The 18,121-nt window shown below is 47.4% G+C and overlaps 2 protein-coding genes and 1 long non-coding RNA gene across 3 annotated transcripts in view; 2 read left to right on the forward strand and 1 right to left on the reverse strand.

Moving 5' to 3' along the window:
* The window catches only part of CDKN2AIPNL (CDKN2A interacting protein N-terminal like), a 413,846-nt gene that overhangs the window by 370,076 nt on the left and 25,649 nt on the right, over positions 1-18,121 (forward strand). The gene's annotated exons all lie outside the window — the stretch shown is intronic.
* The window catches only part of PPP2CA (protein phosphatase 2 catalytic subunit alpha), a 354,454-nt gene that overhangs the window by 79,799 nt on the left and 256,534 nt on the right, over positions 1-18,121 (forward strand). The window lies entirely within an intron of this gene.
* On the reverse strand, positions 8,976-12,354 carry LOC126956047 (uncharacterized). Its single transcript, XR_007726223.1, has 2 exons — positions 12,086-12,354; positions 8,976-9,588 (listed from the first exon to the last, which is right to left on the reverse strand). It is a non-coding gene; the product is annotated as an uncharacterized LOC126956047 (long non-coding RNA).

The raw sequence follows: 18,121 nt of genomic DNA on the forward strand, positions 1-18,121 counted from the left end.
GAGATTCACTAATTACAGGGTGAAGCACAGTTTGCACTCCTCCCCCATCCCCATCACACACACACATACACACACATTTCCCAGACAAAATGGGTTGTAAGTCGTTTGCCAGGTCTGTAACCCAAAGTGGTAATGTTCTCTGTGCTTCCTCCCTCACACCTCATCCTGTGTGATACACACGGGAACATTGCTCATGTGGCAGAGATGGCCAGTTATCCCCAATATCTGGTCTAGCTGAACATATGGACACCCACAATAAATACTAAATTTCCTAGCACCCTTTGCAGCTATGAATATATGACTAAGTTCTGACCAGTGAGACAGAAATAGAATGGTACATCCAACTTCAGGAAATCACACGCTGCTTCCTTTCCTCCTTCTTTCCACTAGCTACAATGCACTATCTATGATGTGATAGCTGGAGTTCGAGCAGCCATCTTGGGACATGAGGATGCAGCCACATGCTTTGAGGATGGCATATGTGGTACCTAGCTTCCGAGATGGCCCCCAGTGATTCATGTCCTTGTTCAGTTCTCTCCTGCTTGCAATAGGGCTGATCCGTGTAACCAACAGGATATTGCAGAAATGATAGTATGTGACTTCTGAGATGACATCATAAAAGACATTGCAGAGTATGCCTTGCCCTCACTGTACCACTTGTTCTAGGCTAGCAGAAGCCCACTCAAGCAACCCAATGAAGGATTATGGGCAGTGAGAGACCGAGGCTTGCTGTAAATAGCCAGTTAACTTGCCAGCAGTGTGGCAGTCCAGTCAAACCTTCAGATGACCACAGCTTCATCTGACATCCCAACTGCAACCTCATGAGACAGCTTGAGCCAGAACCACCCAGCTAAGTCATTCTCAAATCCTGACCACAGAAAGTGCGAGATAATAAATGTTTACAATTGTTTTAAGCTACTGCATTTTGAAGTAATTTGTTACTCAGCAATAGAGGAGAACAATAAAACAGAAGGAACCTTGGCCTTCTGAAACAGTGGAGGGCCTAGCAACCCTTGACACCTACCTCCAACCTCATCTGTTTTTTTTTTTTGAAATAAACTCCTCTTGTTTATTTTGGGTTTTCTGACACTCCTATTCCTATTCCTGGTTTGGCACCATTCATTCAGAAATCCTTCTAGAAGTCGCCAGCTGGAATTGCCTTTTGGAGGCTGTCTCAGTTGTCCCTGCTGCCAATGGCACATTGAAGCCCAAATCTTCCTAAGATAATGGGCAGTTTATGTCAGAAATGTCTGCAAAAGGCATTTTATAATGAGAACCACAGCCCAAGGATCAGGAGACCCTGACTCCACCCTCTCCTGTACAGTCTCTCTTATCACTTAGGTGACCTTACCTGGCACAGGGAGAGGCCACTCTCTTATGGGTCTCCCTGGGATGTCCATGAGGCCCAGACAGATTTGTGAATAAGGTGCTTTGGGAAGTGCCATGATGCTTTACCAGCTGATGGCAGTGCTCTGCTGTGGGTCTGGCTGTTTCTGGATGGTGCTGGCCTACATCAGCATTTGCAGGTGACACTTCAGGAACCAGCCTTCAGGTGTGCATCTCAGGTGGTCTCCTGAGCGATCCGTTTGCTGCCCTGCTCAGATCCACTCAGTCATGGCAGCTGACAGACTGAGTGATGGCAATCCCGCCAGCCCATGCCTTTCACTAAAGCAGTCCTTCCCTGGTCCCTGATTGCAGAACAATGGCCAGCCCCTCTGAGGCTTCCTCTCCACCTCACATTCTGCTTCATCACAGACTCTGACAACCCTGTGAACTAACCAGGCAACACAATTCTTGACCTCACTCATCACAATTCCCAGACCCCTGTTTAATGTTCCCCAACTTCTCGCATTTGGCTCTTGCCACAGTGGGATAGCTTCTCTCTGAAATCTTAGTTTCTTGCATTCTGCCAGAGGCCCTGACATCTGTTTTCTAGATTTTTCCGGTCCTCTCACCACTTCTGCTCTTCAGCCTCAACAAAGACCTTCTGACCCTAGAGGCCTTGAGTGTTTTCCCAGCCCAGACCCCTCTGAACCATCTGAACAACGATGCATTTTCTTAAACCCTACATGAGCTAGGGTAATGCTCAATGCTGTAACAAGCAATCCCAAAATGTATATTGGCTCCTACAAGGTAGCTGATTTCTTGTTAACAGAAAACTAAATGTGTGTTCCTGATCAGTGGTGTTTGTCCTCCAAGTGATGATTCAGGAATCCAGGATCTTCCCACACTGTGGCTTCACCATCTCCAATGTGGTTTCCAAGGCTGTCTTAGTCAATTCAGGCTGCTATAACAAAGTATCATTGACTGGGTGGCTCATGAACAACAGAAATGTATTTTTCATAGTTCTAGGTGCTAGAAGTCTGAGATCAGGATACCAAGATGCTCAAGCTGGGGTGAGGGCCCTGTTCTGGGCTACAGACTGCTGACTTCTCTTGCATTCTCACATGGTAGAAAAAGAACAAGGGGTCAGCCAGGCGCGGTGGCTCGCACCTGTAATCCCAGCACTTTGGGAGGCTGAAGCGGGCAAATCACGAGGTCAAGAGACCAAGACCATCCTGGCCAACATGGTGAAACCCCATCTCTACTAAAAATACAAAAATTAGCTGGGCGTGGTGGTGTGCATCTGTAGTCTCAAGTCTCTGGCCCTTTCTTTCTTCCTTTCTTTCTTTTCTTTCTTTCTTTCTTTCTTTCTTTCTTTCTTTCTTTCTTTCTTTCTTTCTTTCTTTCTTTCTTTCTTTCTTTCTTTCTCTCTCTCTGTCTCTCTCTCTCTCTTTCTTTCTTTCTTTTCTTTCCTTCCTTCCTTTTTTTTTTTTTTTTGAGACAGGGTCTCACTCACTTGCCCAGGCTGGAGTGCAGTGGTGTAATCTCCGCTCACTGCAACCTCTGCCTCCTGGGTTCAAGCAATTCTCCTGCCTCAGCCTCCTGAGTAACTAGGACTGCAGGCATGCACCACCGTACCCAGCTAATTTTTGTATTTTTAGTAGAAACGAGGTCTCACCATGTTGGCCAGGCTGGTCTTAAACTCCTGACCTCAAGTGACCCAGCCACCTCAGCCTCTCAAAGTGCTGGGGTTACAGGCATGAGCCACCATGCCTGGCCACTGGCCTCTTATACAGGCACTAATCCCATCCTAAGGGCTCCACCCTTAAGACCTAATCACCTCCCAAAGGCTCCACCTCCAAATACCATCACACTGGGGATTCCGTTTCAACATAGGAATTTTGGGGGGGACACAAACATTCAGTCTATAACAAATGGGCATCAAACTAGGAGAAGGGGAAAGGAAGGGTGGAGAAGTCACATCTACTTCTTAACTGTCTTGGACTGGAAGTGACATGTCATCCTCAATCAACATTCCATTGGCAAGAACTAGTCTCCTGACTCCTCTTAGATGTCATAGCTGTGCCTGGGTCAGCTTCTCTCCTGTTTCCCATAATAAATGTTCTAAACACTCCCTTCCTACCCCCAGCCCCTCCCCTCATCCTTACTCTCAGCAAGTGAGAATTTTAGGATCAAGAGGCATTATGTTCCTGCACTTTTCCCCTCTTCCCTCCTCCCCAATCACCCTCATATAAACTTGTTCATGGCACATTCACTCCAGCCTCCTCTCTCCAGCCTCGCAGCTCAAACCCTCCCTCCGTTTCAGACCTGTGTATCCACCTGCCTGCCGGATGCTTCCTCCTGGATGCCTATAGCTCTTTCACACTCACCGAGTCTTAAACTGAGCTCATCGTCTCCCAGCCCACCCACTAGTTATGGTTTCTTTCTCCTATGATGGTGACACTCTAACCACAGGGTGGTCCTGACTGAAAATCTAAGGGTTCTCTTTGTCTCGTTTTTCAGGTGAAATTCTGGCCCAACATTTCTTGAGTCGGTTCCTTCCACCCCTTTCCTCAGTTCAGGTGATCGCTCTGGCTTGGATGCCTGCCACTGCCTCCTGAGGGGTCTTCATACTTCCTGTCCATTGTCCCTCCCACCTGTTCTCCACCAGCAGCCAGAGTGATTGTTCCAAAGTACAGATCTGACCACAGCACTCACTTTCTTAAACCCCATACCCTTCAATTGAAGCACAGACTTCCCTCTGAGGTCCCCAGGACCCCACATAACTGGCCCCATTGCCCCCTTCAGCTAACCACTCCCCTGACTCTCAAGAAACACCAGACTTTTGGCCAGGGCCGGTGGCTCACACCAGTAATCCCAGCACTTTGGGAGGCCAAGGTGGGTGGATCACCTGAGGTCAGGAGTTCGAGACCAGCCTGGCCAACATGGTGAAACTCCCTCTCTACTAAAAATACAAAAAAAAAAAAAAAAAAAAAAAAAAAAAAAAATTAGCCAGGTGGGCCCCTGTAATCCCAGCTACTCGGGAGGCTGAGGTGGGAGAATTGCTTGAACTCAGGAGGCAGAGGCTGCAGTGAGCGAGATGGTACCACTGCACTCCAGTCTGAGCAACAGAGTGAGACTCTGTCTCAAAAAAAAAAAAAAAAGAAAAGAAAGAAAGAAAAAAAAGAAATGCCAGACTTTCCTCTGCACATGCCCTGTGGACTGTGATGCCACACTGGGGTCATGGGTGAGTGCCCCTCCTTGGCACTCCGAGAGCATCCTTTGTTTGCCTCTGTGTGTGCTCACCACACTCCGTGGGAAAGCTCCTTCTGTATGTTTGTTTCCCAGCACCACAAGAGCAGGGCCTGCCCATCTTTATTTCAGTTTCCTAATGCTTGGTGCAGTGCTTATCATACAGCAGGTGCCCAAAAAATGCTCACTGAATGAATGGAGATGGTGAAAAGGTACCTGTTTAAAGGATGGAAAACCTTGATTTAGATCAGGCTTGTCCAACCCGTGGATTGGGACCAGGATGACTTTAAATGCCGCCCAACACAAATTCGTAAACTTTCTTAAAACATGAGATCTGGTTTATGATTTTTTTTTTTTTTAAGCTCATCAGCTATTGTTAATGTTATTATATTTTGTATGAGGCCCAAGGCAATTCTTCTTCCAGTGTGGCCCAGAGAAGCCAAAAGATTGGACACCCCTCATTTGGATATACTTGCCTTACACTATCTTGCCTTACATTGAATGAACATTTTCTTCTCAGGAGAGCCAAGTTATATGTATATATGTATACACACACACACACACACACACACACACACACACATTTATCTGTGAAATCCAATCCGTTGCCTGGGAGACTCCCCATCAATTAATCATGATTGGCCATTTGCATAAAATCTTTTCTCCCAAAGCACTTTTCTTTTTTCTTTTTCTTTTCTTTTCTTTTCTTTTTTTTTTTTTTTTTTTTTTTTGAGACAGAGTTTCACTCTTGTTCCCCAGACTGGAATGCAATGGTGCGGTCTCGGCTCAGTGCAACCTCTGCCTCCCAGGTTCAAGAGATTCTCCCACCCCAGCCTCCTGAGTAGCTGGGATTACAGGCACCCACCACCATGCCTGGCTAATTTTTGTATTTTTAGTACAGATGGGGTTTCACCATGTTGGCCAGGCTGGTCTTGAACTCTAGACCTCAGGTGATCCAACACCTCAACCTCCCAAAATGCTGGGATTACAGGTGTGAGCCACCACGCCCAGCCCTTTTTTAAATTTATTTTTAAATTTTATATATATATATATATACACACACACACACACACACATTGTTTGAGACAAAGCCTCGCTCCGTCGCCCAGGCTGGAGTGCAGTGGCGTGATCTCAGCTCACTGCAACCTCTGCCTCCTGGGTTCAAGCAATTATCCTGCCTCAGCCTCCCAAGTAGCTGGGACTACAGACTGGTGCCACCATGCCCGGCTAATTTTTATATCTTTAGTAGAGATGGGGTCTCACTATGTTGGCCAGGCTGGTCTTGAACTCCTGACCTCAGGTAATCCACCCATCTCAGCCTCCCAAAGTGCTGGGATTATAGGCATGAGCCATTGTGCCCAGCCCCAAAACACTTTTCACATCGAGCCAAGCTCTCCTGCCCTGACAGAACTGTGGGCTCAGCTCCTGCCTCAGGACTGGCCTTGGCAATAGACTCGCATCCATGGTTCTCACTGGGCTCCATGGGACCCTGAGAGGCAAGCTGGAAGGAGCATTGTCCCCCATTTTTAAGATGAAAAAACCTGTTCACAGGAGATGAGGTGAGTGTCCAACAGCATAGAGCAAGTCAGGTATTTGTTTTTTTTCTGCTGGGTCACAGACTACCCTGCCCCTGCCTTCTAGGGCTGATACAAGGCCCTGTGGTGCCAACGCAGAACCTGGGAGGGTTGAGATGTACACCTCAGCCCTGTAGGTCGTCATACATCTTGTACGTCAGCTATTCTCTCAGATAGGCAATTAGTGGGACAGACACCCACCCAAACTGATTCAGGCATAAAGGAGGACTCTCATGGAACCCAAATGCAGGAAGTCATCTCAGGAACTGCAAGCTCATTGGACAGGCACTCTGTCTTTCTCACTGGACCACAATTTTTTCTCTTTGTATTCCTAATCTGTTACCTTTTACAGAAAATGCTTGGTTATCTTTTACAAGGCCCATTATGACTACCAGCCCTGGGTGTGCCTGCCTGAATCTGCCTGCCTGAGTCTGACTATGTCAATGCCCACCTCTGTAGAAGCAGCGTCCAAGCCTTGGGAGCACTTGTTTGGCTCAGCCTAGGTGATGAGTACGTTCTCCCAGGTTAGGCTTTGAGCCCTGGCTCATCACCATAACATGGGAGGAAGGTTGGGTCAGCTGGTTCAAACAGGGCAGTAGGAACGTGCAGAAGAGAAATTCTAGGAGGGAGGGAGGTAGGGAACCAATTACAAGTGTAGGAAGAAACTGTGAACGATGTTGAAACTTGGGGGGTGTCCTGAATAACTTATTCATCCAGCTTATCTCTGGCTTTTGTTGTCTTTGACTAGACTATTTCTCAACCCTCTCAAGATAGATTTAAATTGTAGAAACGTCATAGCAATGCAAATAATTCCTGTTCACAGAAATGAAAATTGTGTCTGGTGAATTGCAACTGACTACTGCCTCATGGATATTGACCAGTTTTACATCCGTTTCTAAAATCAACGTTCTTTATCTGACTATTATTTGTGATACTTTTGAGTTCTCCTTTAAATTGGTTGTAATATTTTACTGGCTCCCTCATGAATTAAATATTTTTTTCCTTTTCCTTTTTTTTTTTTTTTTTTTTTTGAGACAGGGTCTCACTTTGTCACCCAGACTGGAGTGCAGTGGCACAGTCATAGCTCCTTGTAACCTCAAACTCCTGGACTCAAGTGATGCTCTCATCTCAGCCTCCTCAGAAGCTAGGTCTACTACAGGTATGCACCACCACACTCAGCTAATTTTTAAATTTATTTTTATTTTTTGTGGAGACAGGGTCTTTTTGTGTTGCCCAGGTTGGTCTTGAATTCCTGGCCTCAAGTGATCCTCCCACTTCAGCCTCCCAAAGTGCTGGGATTACAGGTGTGAGCCACCGTGCCTGGCCAAATTAAATTCTTGACACATGTTAAGTTTATATCATAGGAGAGTCATGATGAGTACATCAACTTTTTAAATTTTATCAATAAATATTGACAAAACCTGTATGAGCATGTGCTCATTTTCTTTTCTTTTCTTCTTCTTTTTTTTTTTGAGACAGTCTTGCTCTTTTGCCCAGGCTGGAATGCAGAGGTGTGATTATAGCTCATTGCAGCCTCCAAGTCCTGGGCTCAAGTGATCTTCCCACCTCACCGTGCCCGATAATTTTTTATGTTTCATAGAGACAAGGTCTTGCTATGTTGCCTAGGCTGGTCTCAAACTCCTGGGCTCAAGCAATCCTCCCATTTCAGCCTCCCAAAGTGCTTGAATTACAGTCATGAGCCACCAGGTCTGGTCCTCATTTTCAAAACATTGCTGGGCTGGGCCCTGTAAACCATTACTGGTGGTACACACCGATAGTGCCAGCTACTGGAGAGGCTAAGATGTTTGAGCCTGCAGAAAGCTATGATTGTGCCACTGCACTCCAGTGTGGGCGACAGAGCGAGGCCCTGTGTCTTAAATAAAATAAAATAATAACCGGGCATGATGGCTCATGCCTGTAATCCCAGCACTGTGGGAGGCTGAGGCGGGTGGATCACCTGAGATCAGGGGTTCGAGACCAGCCTGACCAATAGGGTGAAACCCCGTCTCTACTAAAAATACAAAAATTAGCCAGGAGTGGTGGTACGCTCCTGTAGTCCCAGCTACTCAGGAGGCTGAGGCAGAAGAATCGCTTGAACCTGGGAGGCAGAGGTTGCAGTGAGCCGAGATTGCGCCACTACACACCAGGCTGAGAGACAGAGCGAGACTCCTTCTCAAAATAAAATAAAATAAAATAATTTAAAAATAATAAAAATGATAATAAAAACATTACTGATGCAGAGAAAAAAATTAGAAAGATACACAAGAAATTGTTGGTGATTACTTGTGGGGAAAGGGAGGGAGTAAATTTCCATTAACGTTTCATTTTTTTGTACCATTTTAATTTTTTTACTCTGTTAAAAGAATCTTAGTGAAAGTTCTCTAGGTAAAGGTTTATTGGTCATATGGTTTAAAAAAAACACAAACCTTTTCTACATTAAAAAAGCATTCATGTTATAATTATTTGTTAAGCTGTATACATAGTTGTTTGGACTTTTCTTTTCTTTCTTTTTTGTTTTTTTTTTTTGAGATAGAGTCTTGCTCTGTCACCTAGGCTGGAGTGCAGTGCAGTGGCACAATCTTGGCTCACTGCAACCTCAGCCTCCCAGGCTCAAGAGCAATTCTCCTGCCTCAGCCTCCTGAGTAGCTGGGACTACAGGTAAAGCACGCCACCACGCCCAGCTAATTTTTGTATTTTTAGTAGAGATGGGGCTTCGCCATGTTTGCCAGGTTGATCTCAAACTCCTGACCTCAGGTGATCCACTCCCTCGGCCTCCAAAAATGCTGGGATTACAGGCGTGAGCCACCTCACCCGGTCTGTTTGCACTTTTCTGACCATATCTTATATTTTATAATTTTTTAAAAACCCAGTACATGTTATTAACTTTTGTATATTTTAGAGGAAAAAGCAAACCAAATAGGCAAAACTACATCTTGGCATATTGCCCCAAACCAGCCATGGGCAGCCGGAGGTGGTTATGACATGCTGCCTAACCTCAGGGAAGAGGCTAAGTTCACGCTCCACCCACAGACATAGGGTTTCAGGCACCCACGACACCCCTCTTGCATTAGAAGCTGCTCAGGTGAGAGGACTTCATCACTGTTCAACACCTGCCCCCTGGCAGCCCAACTCAGGGAACACTTGATAGAAGATTCTGCCAGACTGGGAACATCCGCTCTACAAGCCACTCCTCCCCTGGCAACTGGAGAGGCATTCAGCCCTTGATGACTTGCAGCTGAAAGGGGAGAGTCACTGCCAAACCATTTCTTGCACAACAATGCACTTCTGAGGAGGGTACACAAATTTTTGTCAACTGAATCGTGTCTTCCTCTGAACTTACATGATGGTCCAGATATGCTCTGGCTTCCGTGCTCATGGGTGGCTCCTCCACTGGTAACGGCTCCCAACACTTACTATTCTTCTGTCTCCACTAACCAACCTGTAAGTCAGTATTTAAGTACATAAGGATAGAACCTTTCTTCTAGGAATTCCTCCATCAGGTAAGCTTGGATGTTTGCCTCTGCTGTTTCCTTAGTGGGAAGGGAGGCCACATCCACAGGCAGCGGGGTCATCTCTCAGTCCCAGGAGCCTCCCTGACCTTTGACCTGGGAGTGGTGCAGTCCTCTACATTTAGCACATCTGCACACAGGTGCTTCAGTAATGAACTCCTGGCCAAGAAGGACGGCAGAAGAGAGAAGGCATGAGCCTGGTGCTTTCCCTTGTTCACTGCGCACTCTCAGCTGTCCTGGCTGGGACTGGCCCTTCCCATGCTTTCCATATGAGCAGAGTCTCAGGCACCTTCTGAGTGTGGAACTCGTGCTCCACAGGGGTAAACACCTTCCCAAGCAGCAAGCCACTGCTTGCCAGCTGCTGTGGGGAGGGGGAACCTTGCCCTCAGTGCCATCCCTCAAGGAGGCTTGAGCCCAGAACTGCCACGTCCTCCGATCACATCACTTTCCCTATGTCCAGGATCAAGTCCAAGCTGCATGGCCTGGTCTTTGACTCCCTTGCTTCTCAGTCTGGTCCTAGCTATGTCTCTGGCACCATCTCCCTACATCATGTACCCCATGGTCTAACCACTCATTTACCCCACACACGATGGATTCTGACTTGTGCATAAGCCTGATGGCTGTTTTCCAAGTCCTCATAGCTGCCAACAATGCCTCATTTCAATGGCAGCCTCTCTGTTATTCATTGATGTCATCAGAATTGCATTACTGTAGATGCAGACACAGGCAACACCAGTGCCCGTTCTAATATAGGGCCTCACCCTGCTGCTCACACCACTCCTCGGACTGCACCTGGGTGCACTTCACACAGACCACTTTCCAGAATGGTTCTGTCCACGGGAGCAGCTGCAGATCCCTCCTACCTTCCAAAAGCTCACTGCCGTGGAGAGAGGACACATCATGGCATCTCGCTGCCAAAGTGACAACTACAATTATGTTTTGGCCGACAGCTGGAGATGGAGAATGTACAGATAGCCAAGGCCTCATGAGTCTCCATGAATCAGCAGTTTGTGCTGCAAGTGCAGCCCGTAGGTGAGGTGGGCCTATCCGGCCAGTCATCCAGGCCCTCCCTTGGTGGGCTGCCTGCTGGTCACAGACCTCAAGTTAGCACCTGGGACCCTCAGGTGAAACCCTCCACTGGATGGTGACCGTTAATACCCCCAAGGCCACCCCAGGACATAGAGGAGCAGAAGCATCGGGGTAGTCGACCCGGGCAAGGCCCAGCCCCAGGGGAAAGGCACTTGGTTCCTAGGCAAAGGCAGAGGCCTGTCAAGCATGCCCGGGGTGAAGTCCACTATGTTTGGCAGCTTGATATGGGGTGTGTTTGTTGGGCAGAGGGTCTCTATTGAGGCCTCAGGGCACCACCTCCGCAAGGAAGCTCAGTGCCATAGACTGTGTGCAAAGGAGTGCTATCAGTACAGGGACCAAAACCTAGTAGTAAAAACAACTTCAACAGCAAAAGTAGCAGCAGCAGTGTCCAGTATCAAGTCTGTCCATGTGCTGGACGCTGGGCTGACCACTATCCACATGTCACCCTTCACCACAGCCCAGTGAGGTAGGTTCTCTAATTATCCTCATTTTACCAATGAGAAAAACTGAGTCTCAGAGGGCAATTTGACTGAAGCCACGTGGCTGCAAGTGTAGAAAAAGAATGTGAACCCAGACAATCTGGCTTCAGAGCTCAGCTGGCCTCCTTATCCTGGTTTGGCCCTTTAAGTTCAGTTTGGTTGTGGGAAACTGAGAGACCTCCAGGGCATTCCTCACATAGGGTGAGTTGAGTTGGGTCCTCCAAGAAGACTTTGGCCTGGAAGCCAAGATGTTACTGAGGAAAATAAACAAAAGCTATTTCAGGTGACAGGTACTGGGCTGTGGAATTGTAGGGGGGGAAATGTCAAGCTGCAGGGGTTTCCTCATTGTACACTTTTGTGTGTTCAGCAGAACAAGCGTCATCAGAAAGCTGCTCTGTTGCCAGCGTCGCCCCTGGAGACAGAGGGCAGGAGCAGGAAGTGTCCTTTCTCTGTGACCGCAGGTCCTCCTGGGGCTTGCCTCTTACTCAGCCCTGCCCTGCGTTCCAGCTGAGGCCTCTGGGGGGTGGGCGGAGGTTCTCAGAGTGCTCCCGGGGTGCTGTTGCCCTTTGCAGGCTCCTTGTCGGGGCAGAACCTGCCTGTCCTCACATCCTGCCCAAACACATGCAGACTAGGATGCAGCAGGCTAGCAACTCTGCTTAACACACCTCCAAATGGGTGTGAAAGGCCAGCGGGGCTGAGGACGCAGGAGTGTTCATATTTTCAAGTGGCTGCTGCCCATGAATCACCAATTTCATTTTGTGCTCTCAGCTCTGCGAAGGCATCATTTCCACCCAGCCTCACATGGAGCTGGCGGCCAGAGCCTCTTAGTGGGGCTATAAATAGCAGATCATCAACTCACCTCCTCTGAGCTCATCACAGGCTCCTCGGTTTACTGTGCGTCTTCCAGCTGCCTGCACGTCACTGTCACTCAGATTTCCCAGGTGAAACCTGGCTGAGAGACTCAGGGCATGCTTTAGGTGGCTGCAGGGTTTTGGTTCCCAGAGCTGTTCAGGGTAACAGTGAGTGCAACAGCAGACTTTTGAAGCACTTGACATTTAAGACGTCATCATTATAATCTCAGGTCTCTGTGCTCCTTTCCAATTAAATGCAGCAGGAAGGGTCTGTCATTTCTCTGTGGGTCCTAGAAACCAAAGGCAAAGGACTCACCAAACACACACCCAGAGAAAGCCATACGGAATGGGTAGCAGCAAATGAAAGGCTTCATGCTGGCTGGGCATGGTGGCTCACACCTGTAATCCCAGCACTTTGGGAGGCAGAGGCCGGCGGATCACTTAAGGTCAGGAGTTCAAGACCAGCCTGGCCAGCATGGTGAAACCCCATCTCTACTAAAAATACAAAATATTAGCCAGGCATGGTGGCGTGCACCTGTAAGCTCAGTTACTCAGGAGGCTGAAGCACAAGAATCGCTTGAACCTGGGAGGCAGAGGTTGCAGTGAGCCAAAATCATGCCACTGCACTCCAGCCTGGGCAACAGAGCAAAACTCTGTATCAAAAAAAAAAAAAAAGGGTTTGTGTCTTCTTGTGGACTTGCCTCCTTGCACTCTGAATGAAATACTTTATGGCTCCCTGGCTTCAGAAGTGAGATTGCATTTTTTAGTATTACCCTTAGAGCTTCTATACAGAGTCTCCCCTTGTGTCAGGCACTGTGTCCAGCCTCTGCATGCAGCATCTCATCGAGTCATCACAAAGCCATATTGAGTTAATTGCTGGCAACATTTTCTTTCTATAGGTGAGGAGGCTGTTGCTCACAGGACAGGTGACTCAGCCAGAGCCACAGAGATAGGATTTCAATCCAGGGCTGCTGGATTACAGAGCCCAGTCTCTGAATCACCACCCTTTCTGACTCCTGCAGAAGAGGGCTATGTTTGTGTCCATGCATGTGCCTACGTATGTTTGACTGAGGGATGTGAATGACAGTTTCCTTTCCCAGTTCTACATACTCCATGACTGTAAGTAGGAGCCAGGTGCTCACAGATTCACCATCCCCCAAGTCCCAGGCCCCTTTGTCACCTGGAATGTCCCATGTCATCTCCCAAATCTGATTTTCTTCTAAAATCAGAAGGCTGGAGGCTGGGCCCCAGTCTCCAGGCAGCTCTCCTGGCCCAATTTGATGGTCTTCTTCATGTTTTCCTCCCCTCAGCCCCCTAAGCAGGCAGAGGCCAGGTGGGGCTCCCCTCAGGGCAGCCTCCCCAGTCTATTTCCCATCTCTCTCCCTAGACTCCCAGCCTCATATTTGGGGTCTGATCCCCTTTAGCGGCCTGTCACAATGACCTCTGCAACTGTGGAATGTTTTGAGAATGCAGATTGCTAGTTCCCTCCCCAAACCTCCTGAAACAAAATATTGAAGGGCAGAGGCTGGCGTGTGGATTTTTACAAAGTTCTCCCAGTGATCTGATCTAGAGCCCCCTGGACTCTAGCCTCTCCCTCTCTGAACCTTCTGACCTACAGCTATCAACTTAATTTTCCTTTTTTTGTTGTTTTTTTTCTTTTGAGACAGAGTCTCACTCTTTTCCCCAGGCTGGAGTGCAGTGGCACAATCTCAGTTCACTGCAACCTCCGTTCCCTGCAACCTCCAGTCCTGTGTTCAAGCGATTCTCCTACCTTGGCCTCCCAAGTAGCTGGGACTACATATGCCTGCCACCATACCCAGCTAATTTTTGTATTTTTATTTATTTATTTTCCTGAGACAGGGTCTCGCTCTGTTGCCCAGGCTGCAGTGCAGTGGTGTAATCTTGACTCACTGCAACCTCCACCTTGTGAGTTCAAGCAATTCTCCTGCTGCAGCCTCCCAAGTAACTGGGACTACAGGCGTCTGACACTATGCCTGACTAATTTTTGTATTTTTAGTAGAGGTGGGGTTCTGCTATGTTGGCCTGGCTGGTCTTGAACTCCTGACCTCAGGTGATCCACCTGTCTCGGCCTCCCAAAGTGTTGGTATAACAGCGTGAGCCACTGCTCCCGGCCAACTTAATTTTCTGAAAGCACAGTTTATCTCATGTTACTCTCCTGCTCAGAATCCTTGGGTGGCTCCCACTGCCTGCAGAAAAATCCAAAGACCTGGTGTGGCATTCAAAGCCCTATCCATCTGGTCCACTCACTCTCCTGCTAACTTTTCCCTGTCACGGGCTCCCAGCCCAGCTTTCCCGCCTTAGTTTGTCTGGACTTTCTGCAGCAGGGCACAGCAGAGCACACTGAAATGGCAGCAATCCTTCCCTAAGACTGTGAGCCCTTCAATAAGAGGAATGACTGCTAAAGTGTCCTCATCATTCAGGGGCCTTGTGTGCAGCTTTACATGAAGGAGGTTTTCTGTGGCCTGCAATGAAAGGAGATTCACCAGCAGATGCAATGCAATAGCAATAATGTGTCAACACAGGAGAGCAGAGAAGTGGAGCTCATGGTGAATTCAAAGGAGATGATATTTCAGCGTTCCGCTTGCTTTTTATTCATGCATAGGAGATTGACCAGAATGTCAAGCACTGGGGCAAAGGCCGTGCTGCCAAGCACCTCTCCAGCTTTTCCATCCCCCATTCCAAGACAAAAGCAGAGAGACATATTTGGGTCTTGCTGCTATTGTTTAAAAGGTCAAGAGTGTTTTACCAATACCATTAAACAAAGTGTGTGTGCTGGGTGTAGTGGCTCACGCCTGTAATTCCAGCACTTTGGGAGGCCGAGGCAGGTGAATCACCTGAGGTCAGGAGATCGAGACCAGCCTGGCCAACATGGTGAAACCCCGTCTCTACTAAAAGTACAAAAATTAGCTAGATGTGGTGGCGCATGCCTGTAGTCCCAGCTACTCGGGAGGCTGAGGCAGGAGAATTGCTTGAACCCAAGAGGCAGAGGTTGCAGTGAGCCGAGATCGTGCCACTGCACTCTAGCCTGGCGACAAAGCAAGACTCTGTCTCAAAAAAACAAAAAACAAAAACAAAGTGTGTATTTAGACTTTGATCTGCTTCCCATAAAGAAACATCTACCACAAAGCAAAATAAAAACCAACTGTGTTGACTGAAAGCAAGATTTCAGAACAGGGACTGGAAAGTGTCCCCTGAAAATGCTTCAGAGTGAAAACTTACACAAAAGAACTTCTGGTTAAACATGGCAGAGGAGTCTCTTGTGAATCTGTCTGCTCCCTCCCAAGCGCTACCAAAGATAGCAACACAGGAGTAAAAAGAGTTAAAAAAAAAAAAAAAAAAAAAAAAAAAAAAACCTGACAAGGTCTCTGAGAATAGAAGAGGAGGCAGCAGCAGACGTGGATGTCACCACATTTTCGGAAGGTGGGAAGCAGAGGAAGGAGTGGAGTGGTGAGTCACACAGAGGCGTGGAGGGAGCTGAGGCCTGATTCCACAGAGGGGAGGAGAGAGGCAGGTGTAGCTGCTGGGAGACAGAGGACGGCGCTGTGAATGGCAGGAGTGTGGTGCTGCCTGAGAGCTAGGTGAGAGGAGGCCTAGGTGGGCAGTGGGCTGTCTGCTCCTGCCCACTCCTGAAGGAGACCTGAGGTTTACTCCCTGGGGAATTTGGATCAGCACATCAGGTACTATGAAGAGCAGGTATGGGATACAGAACTGGAAATATGGGGAACAAAAGAAAATCTAGATACTAAAAGGTAAATTCTCAGCCCCTTTTCCTCACCCTGCTGCTAGATAACCTAGGAGCCAGGCACATTTCTCACCCCTTCACCCCACCCCAACCTGGCCCCTACTCCACAACCACCACCTGAAAATGAAAGAACCCTTTTCTGTAGAAACTGAGCAGGCTCAAAGGGAAGACCTTTAGATACAGGCGTTTGGGGCCCTCAATGGAACAGCAGCTCAGGGACCACCACCCTGCACAGGGAAGTCCCCCATTAGTCAGGCTTTACCCAAGCAGGCTGGCCATCCATCTAGTCATCTCTTCAGCACATAGTCCTTTAATATGATCAGAGAGAAGAAGAAAACTTTTTAAAATGCTATAAAATCCTCAGGGAGATAAAATAAGATTTATATCTCAAGGTTCATTTCCATGAACTGGCAGAAAACCAGGGATAAAGAAAAGACCCTAAAAGGATCCAGAAAGAAAACAGGTGACTCCAAAGGATCAGGAATGAGAATGGGAGTAGGTTTCTCAGCAGCAGTGCTGGAAGCTGGAGCAGAATGGAGCGAGGCCCTTCCGAATTCTGAGTGAGAATGACTTACAGCCTAGAGATCTAAACCCAAACCATTAGTCAAGAGGAATGGTGCAGTAAAAAGATGTTTTCAGGCTGGGTGCAATGGCTCACACCTGTAATCCCAGCAGTTTGGGAGCCCGAGGCGGGCCAATCACGAGGTCAAGAGATTGAGACCATCTTGGCCAACATGGTGAAACCCCGTCTCTACTAAAAATACAAAAATTAGGCATGGTGGAGCGTGCCTGTAGTCCCAGCTACTCGGGAGGCTGAGGCAGGAGAATTGCTTGAACCCGGGAGGCGGAGGTTGCCGTGAGCGGAGATGGTGCCACTGCACTCCAGCCTGGGCAACAGAGCAAGACTCGTCTCAAAGAAAAAAGAAAAAGAAAGTAGGTAATGTCCAAAACTGACAAATCAACAAAATAGCAGTATAGGCATTTTTAGGAAGATGGGAGGCAGTTAAAACTGGGAAAAACAACGGAAAAGGATGAACTGGCTACCTCTGGCAATCAGAGGAAGGATGGGATTGAGTGGGATTGGGTAGAACAGTGCACTGCTATTTTTCATTATATACCTTTTAGTACTTTTGACTTTTTTTTTTAAGTTGGGTTCTCACTCTGTCACCCAGGCTAAAGTGCAGAGGTAGGATCATAGCTCACGGCAACCTTGAACATTTGGGCTCATATAATCCTCCCACCTCAGTCTCTGAAGTAGCTAAGCCTACAGGTGCACGCTGCCATGTCCAGCTAATTTTTTTTTGTAGAGACAAGATCTCACTATGTTGCCCAGGCTGGTCTAGAACCCTTGGCCTCAAGTGATCTTCCCTCCTTGGCCTCCCAAAGTGCTGGTATAACCCACATGAGCCACTGTGCCCAGTCCCTTTTGACTTTTTAATTTTTGTGCGTATTTACATTATTTTCACAAAAATAAAAGGTAATTTTTAAAAGAAAAAAATTTAAATTTAAATTGAGAAAAACAAAATAGCAAAAAATCTTAGTCATTGATTACTTACATCTCTGATTTATTTCCATTCTGCTGACTTTTCTCTTTCTCTTTATCTTTCTTTCTTTCTTTCTTTCTTTTTTTTTGAGACAGAGGCTCACTCTTTTGCCCTTTTGCCCAGGCTGGGGTGCAGTGGTGTGATCTCAGCTGACTGCAACCTCCTCCTCCTTGTTTAAGAAATTCTCCTGCCTCAGCCTCCTGAGTAGCTGGATTACAGGCACGTGCCACCATACCTGGCTAATTTTTTTGTGTGTATTTTTAGTAGAGAGGAGGTTTCACCATGTTGGCCAGACTGGTCCCGAACTCCTGACCTCAAGTGATCTGCCCACCTCAATCTTCCAAAAGTATTGGGATTACAGGCGTGTGCCACCATGCCTGGCCCCAAGGCTTAACTCTTGATTGGAAAATATGATAGAGTTGCCAGATGAAATATATTTAGGATATGCTTACACTAAAAAGTTATTTATTATTTTTCTGAGATTCAAATTTAACTCATCCTCTTGTATTTTTATATTCTATTTGTTTGCTAAATCTGGAACCCTAAAAAGTGGACTCTTTTTTCTCTAACCCCGCAAGCTAGGACTGTGACCAAAGAGAGACATAAAACCAGAAAGTTCTTCTGCAATTAATATTCACAACTAACTGACTAAATATTCTGGTCAAGGATGAGCGGTGATTTGGTACCTAGTACAGATGTGCATGGTGTGATGCCAACCAGCCCCTGGCCAGTCTCTG

This window comes from Macaca thibetana, chromosome 6 (genome assembly GCF_024542745.1).
Source record: "Macaca thibetana thibetana isolate TM-01 chromosome 6, ASM2454274v1, whole genome shotgun sequence".
In the NCBI taxonomy this organism is placed as follows: Eukaryota; Metazoa; Chordata; class Mammalia; order Primates; family Cercopithecidae; genus Macaca; species Macaca thibetana.